This window comes from Cetorhinus maximus, chromosome 6 (assembly GCF_964194155.1).
Source record: "Cetorhinus maximus chromosome 6, sCetMax3.hap1.1, whole genome shotgun sequence".
NCBI classification, from domain to species: domain Eukaryota; kingdom Metazoa; phylum Chordata; class Chondrichthyes; order Lamniformes; family Cetorhinidae; genus Cetorhinus; species Cetorhinus maximus.
In genome coordinates, this window is record NC_135884.1 from 43,521,218 (window position 1) to 43,539,737 (window position 18,520).

The following is an 18,520-nucleotide window of genomic DNA, read 5'->3' on the forward strand; positions in this document are numbered from 1 at the left end:
ATGGCCAATTGAGGCCATTGACAGAGTCATTAAACTAATTAATGGACCTGCCCATCCAACCTTAAGGTTGGTGGGCAGGCTGGGAGCCCTGGCGGGCATTAGAAAAAGCATGAAATCTCATCCATGGGCGGGATGAGGTTTCATGTAGATTTTAAAAAATGTAATAAAAGTGTCTTTGAAAGTGTTGGACATATCCCAACTCATGTGACAGTGTCACATGAGGGGACGTGTCAGGGAAATTTTTCTTTTCTATTTTTAAGATTTTTTAGTGTGGAGCCCCTCTCCCTGAGGCAGCACTTAGCCTCGGGGAGATGAGTGAGCTCTTTGAAGTGCATGCGCGAAAGAGCGTACTCTTGGCTTAGGGAATCTCCCCCCAAGCCCGCACAGGGAGTGCATTTGTGGTGGACGTCATGCCGGGCAGGCCTTAATTGGCCCACCCACGTAAAATGGTGGCCCACCCTGGATGGGGGGGGGGCACCGATCAGAGGTGTGCCTCCACGCGCCCGCTCCTAAATTTCCCCCCCCAATGGGGGGAAAATTCTGCCCCATGTTTAACCAATTTATTGGAGTTCTTTGAAGAAGGAACAGGTACTGTGGATAAAGGGGAACTGGTGGATGTGCTGGACTTAAATTTTCAGAAGGCATTTGATAAGATGCCTCATCAAAGGTTATTGCAGAAACTAGAAGCTTATCGTGTAGGGGGTAACATATTGGCATGGATAGAAGATTGGTTAGCTAACAGGAAACAGAGTAGGCATAAATGGCTCATTTTCCGGCTGGCAGGATGTGATGAGTGGTGTGCCACAGGGATCAACTCTTTAGAATTTATATAAATGATTTGGATGAAGGGATCGATGGTATTATTGCTAAATTTGCTGATGACACAAAGCTAGGTAGGAAAGTAAGTTGTGAAGAGGATGTAAGGAGCCTTCAAAAGGATATAGATAGATTAGATGAGTGGGCAAAGACCTGGCAAATGGAGTACATTGTAGGAAAATATGAGGTTGCCCATTTTGGCAAGATGAATAAAAAAGGGATATTATCTAAATGGTGAAAGGTTGCAGAGCTCTGAGATGCAGAGGGATCTAGGTATCTTTGTGCATGAATCACAAAAGGTTAGTATGCAGGGGCAGCAAGTAATTAGCAAAGCTAATAGAATTTTATTGTTTATTGCAAGGGGAATTGAATACAAGAGTAGGGAGGTTATACTTCAGTTATACAGGGCATTGGTGAGACTATACCTGGTGTATTGTGTACAATATTGTTCTCCTTATTTAAGGAAATATGCAAATGCATTGGAAGCAGTGCAGAGAAGGTTTACGCAATACCTGGAATGGCAAGTTATCTTACGAGGAAAGGCCGAGCAGACTAGGCTTGTATCCACTGGAGTTTTGAAGAGTAAGAGGTGACTTGATTGAAACATATAAGATCCTGAGGGGACTTGACAGGGTGGTTGTGGAATGAATATTTCCTCTTCTGGGCAAATGCCACTGCTTCAAAATGAGGAGTCGCCCATTTAGGACAGAGATGAGGAAAATGTTTTTCCCTCAGAGGGTTGTGAGACTTTGGAATTCTCTTCCTGAAAACGTGGCTGAGATAGAATCCTTGAATATCTTTAAGGCAGAGGTAGATAGATCATTGATAACCAAGGGCGGGTAAAAGGTTATCGGGGGTAGGTAGGAATATGAGGTTAAAAACAGATCAGCCATGATCTTATTGAATGGCGGAGCAGACTTGATGGGCTGAGTGGCCTACTCCTGCTCCTAATTTGTATGTTCGTAAGTTCATAGTTTTGGGAGGAAAAACAGGTTAGGAGGGAACAAGACATGTTAACCAAGGCCCTAAACCATAGGACCCTGAAGAATTAAAGCAAGGGACATTGTCCTGGTCAACATGCATCCCTCAACCAATGATAACAAAAACAGATTAGCTGGTCATTTATCTCACTGCTGTTTGTAAGGAGTTGTTGTGTGCAAATTGATTACTAGATTTCCCTTCATTGCAAAAGACTTCAAAAGTGATTTGGGCATTCTGAGGTTGTGAAAGGAGCTATGTAAATACATATTCTGATTTGACATAAATATGTATTTCTTAATGGAGCTGTAACTTAAATCTAGTTAAGAGCTGGGTGAAAAGTATGCCTTGCCTTGAAGGTCTATGTGTAATATCCTGAAAAGCTATAGTGTCAGTGATTCAATAGAAAGTTGCTGAGTGAGACAAGCCGGTGCTAGTTCAGATGATAAATGCATTGAAGCAAAAGTGAACTTGTCTTTCTGATGGCCTTTTACTTTAGAAAATAAAAACAATCAATTTCAAATAATGAAAAACATCAGTACGACAGTGATATGTTTTATTTTATGTTATGTGCCAGAAGTCCAGTCTCAGGTTATTGCAAATGTTGACTGCTATGGAGGGGAAAAGAAGGCATTCATATAAATGCCTTTGCTCAGGCTTAATAGAAGATATTAAGAGTGCAATAGCCTTGGCTTTCTTATTTCATGTCTCTCTGTTGTCTTATGTGGGTGCAGAACATCTCTTGTGCTTGCTCAATATTATAGAGCTGGTCCAACATCAGTTTGCTAAGTGTTGCTCTTTTACTTTCCTTCAATATTCGTCATTTCAGTAAATTTGACATAATTAGATACACTATTATTGAAGCTTAATTTTGGGTGTGGGAAGGTAGGACATTGCATACACAACAGAAAATAAGTAATTTTCTGGATTATATTCCTTTCAAACAAGCCAAGATATCTCAATAGATACCTTTGGCAGGATACTACATGAAGCAATAAGTTATGTTGCTGCTTTAAAATGCTGGCTTTATACCACAATTTTTAGGTTACTAAGGCAGATTGGCAAGTCAAGCACACCAGTATATCCTGTAGTCAGTTACAGAAGTATTCTACCCAATGATCCCAGTATAAATTTAGCCCAAGCAGAGATAGTAAGAACCAGTTCTTGTGCCAGTTCAGGATCTTTGTAAATACCTACAGGGTTTCAGTTACCAGTGACTATGAGGCAATGTCATTAAGTTGCTTCACTGCACTAGCTCCATTCAACGAGCCTTATCATATGGCTACAAGATGGGTCAATATTGGAAATAGAAAAGTCATGTTAGTGCCATGTATGTGTGTTAGACTTTTGCTGGTTGAGGTTTAGCTATATTTATCAAGCCTAATACACAGAGACAACCACACAGCAAAGTCTGCAAGGCTATCCATGCAGAAGGTATAAAACTGTCAGCTTGAGTAGATTTGCTACAGGTTTCATAACCTGATGGGGTGGAGGCACACAGATTTGTATGTTAGAACATGGTGGAAGTCATGTAAAAATATCTATTCATTTGGCTGTACTATTTTCTGAATCTTGTTTTTTTTAAGCCATTGTGCAAATATAATTTGCATTTGATTTGTGGAGACATAAAAACAAATAAAAACTCTCATTTGTTCTGACTGTCTAAGACTGAGTTTCAAAAAGAAAAGCCGAAGGAATGCAACATACTTCAGGGGACACCTTGAGATTTGTTTCTGACTTTTTTGGGGACGAATATTGCGTACAGAGGAAAGCTTGTGAAGCTCAGCTCTTTGCTGCTGAGCTGAGCCATTGAATAATTACAATGGAACCTATGACAGTCCTCCACAATATACTATCTTTAGCAACTTTTAGATAATATTACATTAGACACTATATTTAGGATTACTTTCTGATTAAAAATTAAACCACCTGTACTACACTGTAATACATTCCATGGCTAATTTTATCATGGATAAAGCCTGTTTGGAATGCTGGACTTACCAACGAGCATGTGAACAAGCTCAAAAGCATTCAGAAACGAGCACTGAAACTGATCCTAGGTATAGCATACCAAAACTACTCTGACACAATCAAACAACTGAATATGTTTTCCTTTGCTGAAAGGTGGAAAAAACTCTGTCTGGACTTCATTAGAAAACTCTTGAATCCCACCTCCTATTGCCACCATCTCTTGCCACAACCACACAAAAGTAAATGTACAATGCAATTAAGAGAAAAGACACCATTTCATAAATATAGAGCGAATGGACTGAGACAGCCCAATCCCCTACTTAATAAAACTCATAAACAGTATGTAAATGATTGGGAATTTAATGAACTCAACCTGACAACATATGATCTATGAACTTCAATATAAAATGCAGAGTGCAGTAGACCTTACATTTTTATTCTGTAAATGAAGGAGACTTGCATTTTGCAACAAATTGTAATTATCTGCATGCTGAAATATTCATAATTGTGCAATTCTTTTATTATTTATACTTTATTTTTATTTTAATGATGATTATGATGACTAGTTTTATTTGTATCGTCATCAGAATTCGGCACCTGTCAACATGATGATTTTTCAATAATCCAATTATACTTCTAAACCAGTTATCTGTATTGCTGCTGACGTAGGTCAAGGCTTTGGCACTTGGGCAAGGGCCCATATGTTTGTGTTCCTAGAGACTGATGTCACTGTTTCTGAAATGCTTCCCAGCTATCTTTGTTAGGCCTATGACTTAATGTGTGCAAACTCACGAGTGTAGTCAGCAAAACCCAATTAGCATTACAGATGGTCTGAAGTTACTTAATGAAAAATAAGAACACTCCCTTTGCCTGTAAATAAAAGAAGTTGCACAGGGCAGAGGTGGGTGATCGTGATGGTAGGGTGGTCAAGGGAGGTGGGGTGGTCAAAGGGTGGTCAGGGGTGACGGGTGGTCAGGGGAGATTGGGGATGAGGGGATAATTGGGTGGTCAGGGGCTGGGAGGTAGTCAGGGGGTGGGGGTGCAGTCGGGGTTCAGGAGAGGTGTAGTTATGGGGTCCATTGGTGGGGTTGGAGGCGTAGTTGGTGATTGGGTTTGTTGGGTGGTCAGGAGTGGGTTGGGGGGCAGTTGGGTGGTCAGGGATGCTGACGGTGTGGGGAGGGATAGTTGGGTGGTCGGGTGGGTCGTGAGTGGGAAGGGTAGTCAGGGGCTTGTTGTTGTTGGGTGAGGGGTAGTCAGAGCTCGAGAGGGTGTAGGTGGGGAGTCCAGTGAGGGGTCGGGGGGTGGTGAGCAGTATAGTTACCCAGGAGTCAGGACTGGTTTTAATGCTTCTAACTTTTCCTGGGTAACTATTTTTCTGAGGAGCCATCCAAAGTGTCGAATTGTAATTGGAGTTTTGGAGGGTTCCAGACAGAGTGGAAGTTGAAACTTCACGGGAATTACCACGGTGTCTGAGGGATCCACCAGCACATCATCTGGGGTACCTCCAGGTTATGACAGCTGGAGAATGGAAGATCTGGCCATTGCTTACTACTGCTGCCTAGGCTAGTCTCTCAGCAAAGCACTCGGCTGCACCTAACTGTGCACTTGGGACCACCATGGTGGTCAGATTTCAGCTAGGGCTGGCCAGAAGTGGAAAAAAAATGATAACTTTACCCACTAAAAGGGATGGTGTAGCATGCTTTGTTGTTCTGAATTTACAGAAAGCGTTATTGAAGCAAAAAAGGTCTGGAATTGTCACAATGTTAATTCACATGAATTCTGTAAAATAAACCAGGGGCAGAATTTTCATTGGCCTGTGCAGGAGCAGGCATGGACCCAATCACTGCCCGCGATCGAGTCTGTGCTGCCATTTTATGCGGGCGGGCCAATTTCACGCCCGCCCAGCATGAAATGGGGCCCCTGAGGACAACGGGAGTGGACGGGCGGCAGCGGGACTGCTATGACCACCAGATCCAATGGCGACCTGACGGCCTGTTTAAAAGAGCTCCTGCAGTCTTGCAAAGGCTGTCAAACATGGCCAGCGGAAGGGCTCCCCAGAGCGCTGCTGGTGAGTAGGCCAGGCAGGAGGGTAGGGCAGGGGGTCACTGTGTCCCTCATTTCTCAGACAATTGCTTGCTGCCCTCCTGGAGGAGGTGGAAACACAGCAGGAGGTCCTCGTTCCCAGGGACGGGAGGAGGAGGCCCCCCCACATGAGTAAACGTGCCTGGGAGGAGGTGGCGGAGGTGGTGAGCTCCTGCAACACGGTGCGACGCATCTGGGTCCTGTGCCGCAAGCGCTTCAACGACCTGTTGCACTCGGGAAGGGCGAGGTCAATGTTGGCATTGGTCACTTAACCCAGCAGGTAGGCTGTCCCCGCTGGCCGCGTCCCCACCCACCCCCAGCTCTGAGTGTAGTGATTGCTTTGAATCATTGACGGCATGTGTCCTTCGCTGGGTGGGCCAGCAGATATTGCCCATGCTGAGGTCACCCTGAAAGGGTGGTGATGAGATGGGTTCTGCACCCACAGCATGTGGTACACTGAGACCCACATTATTGTTTTGGGGGCAACTTGGAGGATCTACACCTAGGCGCAGTGCTGGAACTGCAGGACATGTCAAAGTCAGGGTGCTGACATGCTGGGAGGGGAGCTTCCAGGTGGTGGGGCACCCATCCATCTGCTACCCTTTGTGTTCCTCGTGCTTGTGCCTCCTTGCTTTGTGAGTTGGACTGTGTGGTGCCAAATGTGATGTAGGTTTCATTTGGCCAAGGCGGAGGGACAGGCCTGGCATCTTTGTGTGAGTGTTTGACAGCAGTGGGGTGAGGAGGCACTGGAGCCCTGCAATGTCCCACTCTGGTTGGGGTGGGCCGTCCGTGAAGAGAATCCAGGTACAAGTTGCACTAATCAATGCTCTTCACTCCTTCTCAGGAGAAGAATGTTCATAATGCCGCCGATCGATTGAAGACTGGCGGAGGGCTGGCCCAGTTGGCCATCATTACCAGGTTCCAGCAGGAGATCCTTGATCTGGAGAGGTGCCATGCGCCCAGGTCCACCAGTGTCAGTGAGGCTGGGGTGCCATGGGCAGGTATGTTTGCCCAGCAGTGAGATCACCATTGTTCTCCCAGCAGCCATGGCACTGCTGAATGTTCAGTGATTGAAGTTTGCAACATGGCTTGACCATTGCTTATGGAAGGATGAGCGCATAGTGATCCGGGGGACAGAGATGCACATTGACATTGTCTCCACGTTAGCTAATCAAATGTCTTTGTTCTTCCTTTCAGCATCAGCAGATCAGGGTCGGGAGGAGGAGGCACAGGGATCCCCTCTCACACCTGAGGGCTCTGAAGTCTCTGACCCACCAGTGTCACACCATCTCTGCCAGGCAGGCACCAACGCAGATACTAGCACCTCATCGGCTAGTGTCCCTGGGCACAGCGGTGAGGCACTTCACAGTCGTTGGAGAAGCTGGCGGAGACAGAGAATGCCCATGGCGCCAGCAGTCGGAGGACTGCAGGGGACCAGGCACATGCTCAGTCGATGGCTGATGATGTGCCTCTGGAGTCATCTGTGAGGCAGCAAATGCTGGAAGTCCAGCAGGTTGTGCGGGAGGATCTGGTGGAGATACATGAGGCTATGCTTGGCTTGGTCTCCGTGGTGGAGGAGTCCACAAGAACCATCGTTGATGCAATGAGCCACATGTCCAAGTTCCATGCTTCCTCCATGGAGACAGTGGCGACTCTCGTGGAGAGGCTCCTCCAGGAGACCAATCAGAGCCTCCTGGGGATGCACTCAGACCAGCAAGCCCTCACATCGGCATTGACCACAGCTGGTCAGTGCCAGTGTGGGAGATGGAGTGGGCACCAAGTTTCCCAGCTCGGTGCCCATCCATCTACGGTGAGCAGGGAGGTCTGAAGTAACCTCATGTTGGCGCAGCAGCTGCCTGTTGTCTCTGTGGGCTCCTCTCAGGACGCCCCGGATGAGGGCGGCAGCTCCTCCGCCCCTCTGCCAATGACCGTTGCATCTGGTAAGGCTGCGATGACTGGGGAGATGCCAGCCATGGCACTGGCTGAGCCCTCCCAGGCGGGGCCAGCACAGGCCCCAAGGGCCAGAGGACGACCGCCAAGGTCATCGAGGCCAACAGGACAGCACAGTGAGCAGGCTGTCTCAGATACCACTCTCAGCGAGGGGACAGCACCGAGATGTAGCACCCAAAAACGTAAATTTAAGGCACCTTAGGCACACCACGGGTTTCTCACTGGTGCTTTTGTGTTGCCCTGAAATGAGGCCATGATTAGTTGGTGTGCTGTTTAACACCTTTGTCATTTTGTTTCCTTAAGTTCATTTTGTTATATCATTAAATTTAGACATGTGACCATGGCTGAGGGTGCCTCTTTTCCTCTGCAGGTGGATGGTTACCCATGATGTTATGAGTGAGTTGGGTCACATTGAGCTTCACTGACAAGATCCTTAGTTAATGTTCCTATCCAGGCAGATTTAGCTCTCAGGTATCGAGTATGGAGCCTGAAGCACAGCCTTTGGTTGGAGATCCATCTGTGGTGTTCCAGCTGAAGGTTCATTGGATTAAAGCCTCCCGGGAGTCCGCCCGGGTCAGCGTCTACCCCCTCAGAATTTCCCTGTGTGTGCTCATCCTCGGACTCACTGCTGGTCTCATCGTGTGCAGCCACAGCCACTGCGTCTACATCTTCTTCATCCACAGCCTCCCCCCTTTCCAGCGCAAGATTGTGGAGAGCGCAGCATCAGCAACACACGGTGTGGGGGGTGGGGGGAGGGGGGGGGTGGGGGGAGGGGGGGGGGGGGGGGGGGGGGGTTACTGGAGTGCGCCCCCTGAATGGTCCAGGCATCGAAAGCGCTTCTTGAGAAGACCAATGCCTCTCTCCACCACAGCCTTTGTGGAGGTATGGCTCCTATTGTACCGCTGCTCAGCTTCTGTTCTTGGATGGCGGAGAGGCTTCATGAGCCACCCTCTGAGGGGATAGCCCTTGTCTCCCAGCAGCCATCCATCCAGCCGGGCTGGAGCACTGAAGAGCCCCGGCACCTGGGAGTGTCTGAGGATATAAGCGTCATGGGAGCTGCCTGGGTACCTTGCACAGACTTGCAGAATCAGCATCCTGTGATCACACACTATCTGCACGTTCATGGAGTGGAAGCCCTTCCTGTTGACGAAGGCACCGGACTCACCTGCTGGCGCCTTGATGGCCACATGTGTGCAGTCTATTGCACCCTGGACACAGGGGAACCCAGCAATGGCCGCGAAGCCTCTGGCTGGCTGGCCTGGTCCCTAGTGGATAAAGGTAAATGCACCCCTGAATAGAGCGTCTGTCACCTGCTTGACATAAGTGTGGACAGCCGATTGGGTGACACCGTAAAGATCACCTGGAGTCCTGGAAGGAGCCAGAGGCATAGAAGTTGAGGGTAGCTGTGACCTTTAGAGCCACTGGCATGAGGTGTCCACCCACACAGTTAGCTGAGATCTCAGGGCCTATCACCTGACAGATAGTGTTGACTGTCTCCCTTGAGAGATGGAGCCTCCTTTGGTACTGCACCTCAGACATAATGAGGTTGCTGCTTCGCTGCCTGTATACCCTGGCAGCAGGATAGTGGCATCTTCTGTGGCCCCTTCCGCCTTGGACTTCCTGTTGGCCCTGCGCCCCTTGTGCACCTCTCCTTCCAAAGCTCCCTTGGAGGCTGAATGTGCACTCCTGGCCACCTCCCCCTTCTAGCCCTCCCTTCCTCCTCAGAGGAGATGCCTCTAGTGGAGAGCACAACTCCCATCCCCAGACTAAGGGAAGGCTTCCTGAAACCTGCAGGCCCCAAAAAAGATCTTCACTGTAGAGTGCTGACCTGAAGGTTGTGAGTTCTGCCCAAGCAGCTGGTATGAGTTTTGAAGTATTTCTGCTCACACAGGCAAGTATCAGTAACTTTCCAAATTAAATATCTGACTGAGCACATTTGCGACCCCACTGACCCCTCTTATCCCGCCTGTGGATGAGGTTTATACAAATGTGTCCTACCCGTTGTGCCCATGCAATGACCTGAAGATCGCACGGGCCACGAAAAATCGCCATCAATTGGTGACTCAAGGGCCTTAAGTGGTCCGTTAATTGATGGCTGGCGCGCATCAGAGATTATTGCGCGCCCGCCCACCGAAATATCGCGATGGCGCACGGTGACGTTGGGACGTCACCGCGCATCATTTTACGTGTCGGTGTGCAGGGCCCGCCCCTGCATACTAACGAGAAAATTCTGCCCCAGCTTTCTGACTTTATATTGACCTCCTCTCACAAGTGTTCATCAGTTATGCATTTTGGATGATTGGATAAATATATTTAAGGGTACGTGTAAGTATCATAATATCCACTTCATTTAGCAAAGTTTCTCATTGTTACATCTGTCTGGTTATGTTCTATTCTGGATTCTGAAAGGGTCCCATCGGATTGGAAACTAATTAATCTGACTCCTCTATTCAAGAAAGGAGGGAGACAGAAAGCTAGAAACTACAGGCCAGTTAGCTTAACATCTGTCATAGGGAAAATGCTGGAATCTATTTTTAAAGAGGTTATAGCAGGACACTTAGAAAAGTCTCAGTGCAATACAGCAGAGTCAACATGGTTTTGTGAAAGAGAAATTGTATTTGACTAATTTATTAGAGTTCTTTTGAGGAAGAAACATGCAACATGAATAAAGGGGAACCTGTGGATGTGGTGTACTTAGATTTCCAGAAGTCATTTGACAAGGTGCCACATCAAAGGTTACTACACAAATTAAGAGCTCATGGTGTAGGGGTAACATATTAGCGTAGATAGAGGATTAGTTAGCTAACAGGAAACAGAGAACAGGCATAAATTTATCATTTTCGGGTTAGCAAAAGGCAACAATTTTGGTGCTTCAACTATTTACAATCTATATCAATGATTTGGATGAAGGGACCGAATGTATAGTTGCTAAATTTGCTGATGACACAAAGATAGGTAGGAAAGTAAATGTGAAGAGGATGTAAGGTATCTGCAAATGGAAATAGATAGGTTAAGCAATTGGGCAAAAATTTGACAAATGGAGTATAATGTGGGAAAATGTGAACTTGTCCACTTTGGCAGGAACGATGGAAAAGCAGCATATTATATAAATGGAGAGAGATTGTAGAACTCTGAGGTACAGAGGGATCTGGGTGTCCTGGTACATGAATTACAAAAAGTTAGTATGTAGGTACAGCAAGTGATTTGGAAGGTAATTGGAGTGTTGTTGTTTATTGCAAGGGGAATGGAACATAAAAGTAGTGATGCTTTGCTACAGTTGTCCAGGACATTGGTGAGACCACATCTGGAATACTGTGTACAGTTTGGTTTCCTTATTTAAAAAAGAACATAATTGCATTATTAACAGTTCAGAGAAGGTTCTATTGACTGATTCCTGGGATGACGGGGTTAACTTATGAGGAAAGGTTGGACAGGTTGGACCTTTATCCATTGGAGTTTAGAAGAATGAGAGGTGATCTTATTGAAACATATAAGACCCTGCGGGGACTTGATAGGGTAGATACAGGGAGGGTGTTTTCACTTGTGGGAGAGACTATTATTAGGGGACACAGTTTAAAAATAAGAGGTCCCCTATTTGATCCTCTATGGAGATGAGGAAAATGTTTTTCTTTCAGAGGGTTGTGAGTCTTTGGAACTCTTTTCCCCAGCATGTGGTAGAGGCAGGGTCATTAAATATTTTTAAGGTCAAGATAGATAGATTTTTGACTAACAAGGGAGTCAAAGGGTATTGGGGGTAGGCAGGAAAGTGACATTGAGACTACAATCAGATCAGCCATGATCTTATTGAATGGCAGAGCAGGCTTGAGGGGCTGAATAGCCTACTCCTGCTCCTGATTCGTATGCTTGTATGCATTGCATCACTAGAGTTAGGACAATACGGAAGCAGTTCTTAATGTAACAAACACAGGGATTGCTTACAGGAGTGACCAGCACCATAAACACAACAAAATATCTAAGGCCGATTTAGAATTTCTAGTAACTATCATAAACCACATTACCAATAAATTAAAAGAAAGAGTGGCCCAGATCTTCTGGTCTCCGGATCATCGGAGACTGGACATAGCCCCCAAGATGTGCATCTGAACCTCATGGAAGTCCCAACGCAATGACTCTGTGGGAATTGCCCCGGAAGTTTGAACTTCCGAAAGGCAATTCCCTTGCTCCTCAGGACCCTCCAAAAAGGTCTCCGACTCTGAGTTAGAGTCAGAGACTTCAGACAGTTCTGACTTACTTACGTGGATAGTTATCCAGGGAATGTCAGACAGAAAAATCCTAGCCTAACTCTTGGGTAACTATACAACTGACCCTTCCAACTCCCCCGCGACTCCCAGACTCCCCCTACCCGATCTCAGCACTCGACTCTTCCACACTCTATGACTCTCCCCATGACCCCTGACTCCCCACTGAACCCCCAACTCCCCCCTGACCCAACCTGACTACCTCCCCCCACACCACTCCCCCTAACCTCCCCAAATCCCCCCCCTGACTAGATCTGTCTATCCCCCACCAGCCGACTCCCCCTGACACCCCCAACCCGACTTCACTAGCCCCCGCCACCCGATGTCCCCCCTGGGCCGCCCCTGACCGGATCTAACTAGCCCCCATCACCTGACTCCCTCCCAGGCCCCTTGATCCCATTCCCCTCCCCAAGGGAAGTTCCAACTCTGGAGTTTCCAATAGGGTTTTCAACTCAGATCACAAGTTTTGGGACACTAGTTTCTCAAGATGGTCATGGATCCAAATTTCATGAAGCAGAATTTGTATTTTTTCATATTCTATGGTGGAATGCAGTGATTTAAATGTCTATTAGAGTAATACGTGTAGAACCAATCCTCTTTATTGCTGAGAGGCTGATCTTCCACAACAATATCAACAGCAATAACTTGCATTTATATAGTGCATTTAATGTAGTAAAATATCCTAAGGCATTTCACAGGAGCATATCAAACAAAATTTCAGTGTGTTATATCCCCAGCTGAGGTTACCATGGACAAGCCTGATCCTATGGTGGAACCCAGATAGATTCTAACTTTTATTTGTTTGTCTAGATACGTGGAGAAGGGCTACTGAACATAGCCAGCTTATGAACTTTTAACAAAAACATAAAACATTTATTAAACAAGAAAAGTTGAACTATATTACAATGCTCCTTCACTCACAGCTATACCTTTACAGGTATACACAGGTTTGTAAGGTTAACACAAGACGCAAAAGTTTTCTTATACTCTCATGTTCACAGTAAGTACATTCCATGTAAACCAATTAACGACCTATAGTCAGACACGCCACACTCGGAAACCAAGTGACAGATGCCACCCCAACCAGATGCTACGGATCTCTCCTCAGCTACCCCACAGGTTTGTCACACTGTGAGCCTATCAGTCTCACTGAACTCTGTCTTTCACATGAGGGTTTCCAATCTCCACTCTCCAAGAACTCGCTTTGGAATCTTCTCCCAAACCGACGCTTTCTCTCAGACGCCTTCCGCAAGGGTCCACCTCCAGGGTTTCTACTCTCCTTCCAATATTCCTTTCCCCTGGGTCACCACATGCATTCAAGCTTTCTTCCATGCACTCTCTCTAACCAGCTGTCAACAGTACACCATTGCTTCACATGCCCATAGCAAAGAGTTACAAACCTTCAGTTGCCTCTTTGGACTTTCTGACTTCTCACAAGCCTTTATCTCTTTAAGATTGAAGCCTGGAGCCTTTCTCTCTCCTCACACTTAACAGGACCTTTTTCCAGGTTTCTGTCCTTCCTTTGACTATAAAGTCTGCTTGGGACTTTCTCCTGTTCCACTCCCCTGGATTTTTTGGGGACTTTCTTCTTTAGCTTTGGACTTGCTATCTGACTCTTTTGCTCCACTCTCTCTCTGGCAGCTATTTTTAACCAACTCTAGCTTGGAACTGGCTATCTGACCCTTCTAGGTTGCTTCTGCTTGGCAGCTGTCTTCAAAACCAACTGCACTCAAACAGCTTCCAAATCAAACTGCTGTTTCTAGTTTCTTCTGTGTGTGTCTGTGGGGGGGACCTGCCTCTCTGGACCTCTGTTGCTCGGCCAGTTTCTCTACTCTCGTTTGTTTAACTTAGCTTCAACAGTCGTAAAACTCTCACTAGAAATGCAACACCTTTTAAAGTGAAACTAAAACTTGACCTTTTCTTAACACACAGATACAGAAATACAAATCAATCTTAAACATTAAAGTTAAAATTCATTTCTAACCCCCACAAAATACTTAAAAAGCTTACTTAAACAATCTCTATTTCCTAACAAGTGTCAGCCATGCATCAGCTCGGTAGCACCCCTGTCTCTGTGTTGCAAGGTTCTTGGGTTTAGGTCCCACACTAGGGCTTGAATGCAAAAATCAAGGCTGCTACTCCAGTGAAAGGGTGTTGCTCTATCAGAGCTAGCATTTTATGAATGAGATGTTAAACTGAGACCCCATCTGCTTATTTGGTGCACTGTTTTGAAGAAAAGCAGGGGAGATTCTTGGTCAATATTTATCCTTCAATCAGCTTCATAAAAGAAACCCAGCTTACTTGATCATTATTACATTGCTGTTTGTGGGAGCTTGCTGTGTGCATATTGACTGCCACATTTCCTACATTACAACAGTGATTACGCTTCATTGCCTGTAAAGTGCTTTGAGATGTCAGGTGGACATGAAAAGTGTTATATAAGTGTGAGTCTTTATTTAAAGAAAAATAATTTGACACTGAGCATGTAAGAAGATATTACAACAGATGAACAAACACTTGGCCAAAGAGGTAGGTTTTAAGGATTGTCTTGTTAGGAACCCCAACCACCTGATTCCTGAGTGGAGGCTGGGAACTACAAGTCCCAGCATGCCCCCGGAGATTCCATGCATGCACAGATCAGGGGTGGACTGCACATGTGCAGTTCAGCGTTGTGAGATCTTTGGGCCGGGGACAAGTGCCCAGGGCACCTGCATGGAAAAAATGGTGTGAAATCCCAATCACAGGACCCAGGAATTTGGTGCCATAATGAGAGGAGTCTCGGGCCAGGGAGAGGTCCCAGAGAGCTAGAGGGGACCCAGAGAGGAAATGCAGGGACAGGAGACAGAGAGAGGTCCCAGAGAGAGACTGGAGCAGGAGCCACCAGCAGGAGGCCACTGGGAGGAGGAGGAGACCACTGGGAGGAGATCACCAATAGGAACCACCGGGCAGAGAATCCACTGGGGAGAGTAGCAAAGAAAGAGCCTCCAAGCAGGATAAGTGCTGCGGTTGACAGACCCCAAGTAATGAGAGTTTGGGGGAAACCCTGGAGAGCTGAAAAAGCAGTGGAAGGTTGATGACTCTGTGCTGCAGGCCATTGGGGCTGTGGTATTCTGGTCAGTGTGGCTGAAGAACTGAAGTTGTGCCTGTGAGTTGGTGCTGGAGTGCAGACTCAGGAACCCAGGGGAATGGAGCCTCAGGAGACAAGACTGAACCCCTCGGAGGTGAACAGTTGTTGAGGCAATCTGATTTGGAGTGATCTCCGGTGGGAATTGAGGCTGATCTTGAAAGGGAAGAGTGAAGACTTGCAGTCCCTCATAAGGGAGACAAAGTTTTAACAAGATTGTCTAACTCACACTGACGTCTGAGTGGGTTGAGGCGAAATCCGTAGGATCTGTCTTGGTTGCATCTCCCCTGTATTGTGCGGTGCAATGTGTTCGGCCACAGTTTGCCTGTTAATTCACATGTATATCATGTTAATTCTGAATGTCAGAGTATAAGATAGATATTGTAAATATTTTACTTTTCTGACTTTGTATAGTAAAGTTTATTTTGTTTGTTCAAACAGTGTGGAATGTGGCTTTGTTCTCTTAGTAAGTACCTGGAATCTCAAACTTTTTCTACTTTAAACAAAACGATACTGGTTCCTAACTGAATCGCACCAGTATTTTGAGGGGTCTGGTCCAGCATCATAACGATCTTAAAAGAGGAAAGAGAGGTTGAGAAGTGGAGAGGTTTAAGGAGGGAATTCCAGAACCTCGGCTCCAGGTAGTTGAAGGCATGGTTGCCAGTAGTGGAGCGATTAAAACCAGGGGTGCACAAAAATATAGGGCAGGAACTTCCCGTCAGCGAGCAGGGGGCGGGGCCCGCTCGCCGACGTGTAAAATGATGCATGGTGATGTTGGGTGGAACTCCCGATGTCACCGTGCCCTATTTAAATTTTCAGGTAGGCGGGGGCTCAGCAAAATCAGCTGTGTCCCCACCGACCTGTGAATGGCCAATTGAGGCCATTGACAGAGTCCTTGAAGCAATCAAACCAATCTTAAGGTTGGCGGGCAGGCCAGGAGCCCTGGCAGGCTTCAGAAAAAAGACGAAACCTCATCCACAGGCGGGATGAGGTTTCATGTAGGTTTTAAAAAATTTAATTAAAGTTTTAAAAAAAGTTATGGACATGTCCCAGCTCATGTGACAGTGTCACATGAGGGGACATGTCAGGGAATTTTTTTTTTCTATTTTTAATATTTTTTATTGTAGAGCCGATCTCCCTGAGGCAGCACTTAGCCTCAGGATGATGAGTGCGCTCTTTCGTGCACATGGGCGAAAGAGCGCACTCTTGGGTTTAGGGATTCTCCCCTGCCCGCACAGGCAGCGCACAGCACTTCCTTGCGGACGTCACGCTGGGTGAGCCTTAATTGGCCCGCTCACGTAAAATGGCGGCGCGCCCCCGATTGGGGGCGCCGATCGGAGGTGCGCCTCTTGCGCGCCCGCACTTCAACCTCCCCCCAGGAAAATCCTGCCCATAGATTTGGAGGAGTGAAAAGATTCCATAAAGTTGTAGGGCTGGAGGAGGTTGTAGACATAGGGAGGGGTGAGGCCATGGAGAGATTTGAAAACAAGGATAAGAATTTTTAAATTTCTGAACGGGGAGCCAATGAAGGTCAGCAAAGATACTGAGCAAAACGTCACATATCATGGGGCAAAGGAAAACAGAACTCAATCTCAGGTTTGTCATTTATTTTCAAATGACCAGCTGAGGACAGCATTGCTGAAACATTCCCATCTACCCATTTAGCTGCAGATGGTGTGTCAGTGGGACTGGGATAAAAGGAATTAGCATCTTCAAAATAACGTTTTTTTTTTCTAACCTCATTGGTAATCATTGAAATGTGTGACTGGAATTCTACCCTGTTGAGGATTGGGCTCCAAAAGTGTGTGACTTGATAAAATTCTGATGGAAACATCCATCGGAGAAGAGTTGAACAGAAAAGGAAAAAAAAATGCCAAGTGTTGGTTTTCTTGGCTTGTTAACCCACTGCCTTTTAGACTGACTCTTTCCCTAGGGAACAATAAAGTGGGATCACCACGTCACTGTTCATTAAATCAATGTTTTATTGCACTTGCCCTTTACCTCCAGCTTTTTGATCACTAAGCAGAATTTTTGCAAAACAAAGTTGCATACAAGATGTTTCCGCATTGTACAGCTTCCTAATAACCATTCTTCTTCGACAATGAAGGTTAAATAGGGTTTATTATCGTATTACACTAATTTCTGAGTGTAGCATACTTTATGGGTCAAAATTAGCTAAATTCAGGGTTTCTTGATTATCCACCAATTTCTAATATCCATCAGGGTCCATTATGGTGGATAATGAAAGTCCCACTGTACAGGCAGTCTTGAGTAAAATCTGGCGTTAAAAGTAACTTTTTTTCCAATTTCTTCCACTCAGCGAGATTTTGCTGCAATATGAACTGGAATTGGAATAGGACTCATAAAGAACCAGACTATAATGAACAGCTATGTGCAGATTGGACAGAATGAGCTGCCACTAAAGGCCCAATCAGATTAATGTATTCTGGTTGAAATATAACTAGAGTCTGGGTATTAATAAAAAAAGCATTTACACTTAAGGCTGAATTTTCTGGCTGGCCGGGGGGTGGGGGTGGAGCTGGAGCTGGAACAGGCATGTACCTGATCGCCGCCCGTGATTGAGTCCGCGCCGCCATTTTACGTGGTTGGGCCAATTAAGGCTCCCGAGGACAGCGGATCTGCAATGACCGCCGGGTCCAATGGTGACCTGATGGCCTGTTTTTAAAAGTTGCTGCAGCCTTTCCAAGGCCACGAATTATGGCCAGTGGCAGGGCTTCCCAGAGCACTGCTGGCAAGCAGGCCAGGCAGGAGGGTAGGCCAGGGGGGCACAGTGCCCCTCATTTTTCCTATGATTGCCTTGCTGCCCTCCTCGAGGAGGTGGCAGCACGGTGGGAGGTCCTCGTACCTCAGGACGGGAGGAAGAGGTGATGAAACGTGCCTGGGGGGAGGTGGAGGAGGAGGTGAGCTCCCGCGATGTGGTGTGGCGCACCTGGATCCAGTGTCGCAAGCATTTCAATGACTTGTTGTGCTCAGGAAAGGTGAGTACCATGTGGGCATTGATCACTTAACCCAGCAGGTAGGCTTTCCTCCCTGGTGGCCCCCGCTCCTCCCCAAGTCTGAGTGCAGTGACTGCATTAAATCATTGACGACATGTGTCCTTCGCTGGGTGGGCCAGCAGATATTGCCCATGCCGAGGTCACCCTGAGAGGGTGATGAAGAGATGGGTTCTTCCCCCGCAGCATGTGGTACACTGAGACCCACATTATTGTTTTGGGGGCAACCTGGAGGAGCTGCACCTAGGTGCAGTGCTGGAACTCCAGGACATGTCAAAGTCAGGGTGATGACATGCTGGGAGGGGAGCTTCAAGGTGGCGTGGCAA

At 46.7% G+C, this 18,520-nt stretch overlaps 1 long non-coding RNA gene across 1 annotated transcript in view; it reads left to right on the forward strand.

The window, feature by feature from the left end:
* Window positions 1–2,973: 2,973 nt before the first annotated feature.
* The window catches only part of LOC144681319 (uncharacterized), a 30,974-nt gene continuing 15,427 nt past the window's right edge, over window positions 2,974–18,520 (forward strand). The window contains exon 1 of the long non-coding RNA XR_013576759.1: window positions 2,974–3,113. This is a non-coding gene — a long non-coding RNA (uncharacterized LOC144681319). The remainder of the gene's footprint in view (window positions 3,114–18,520) is intronic.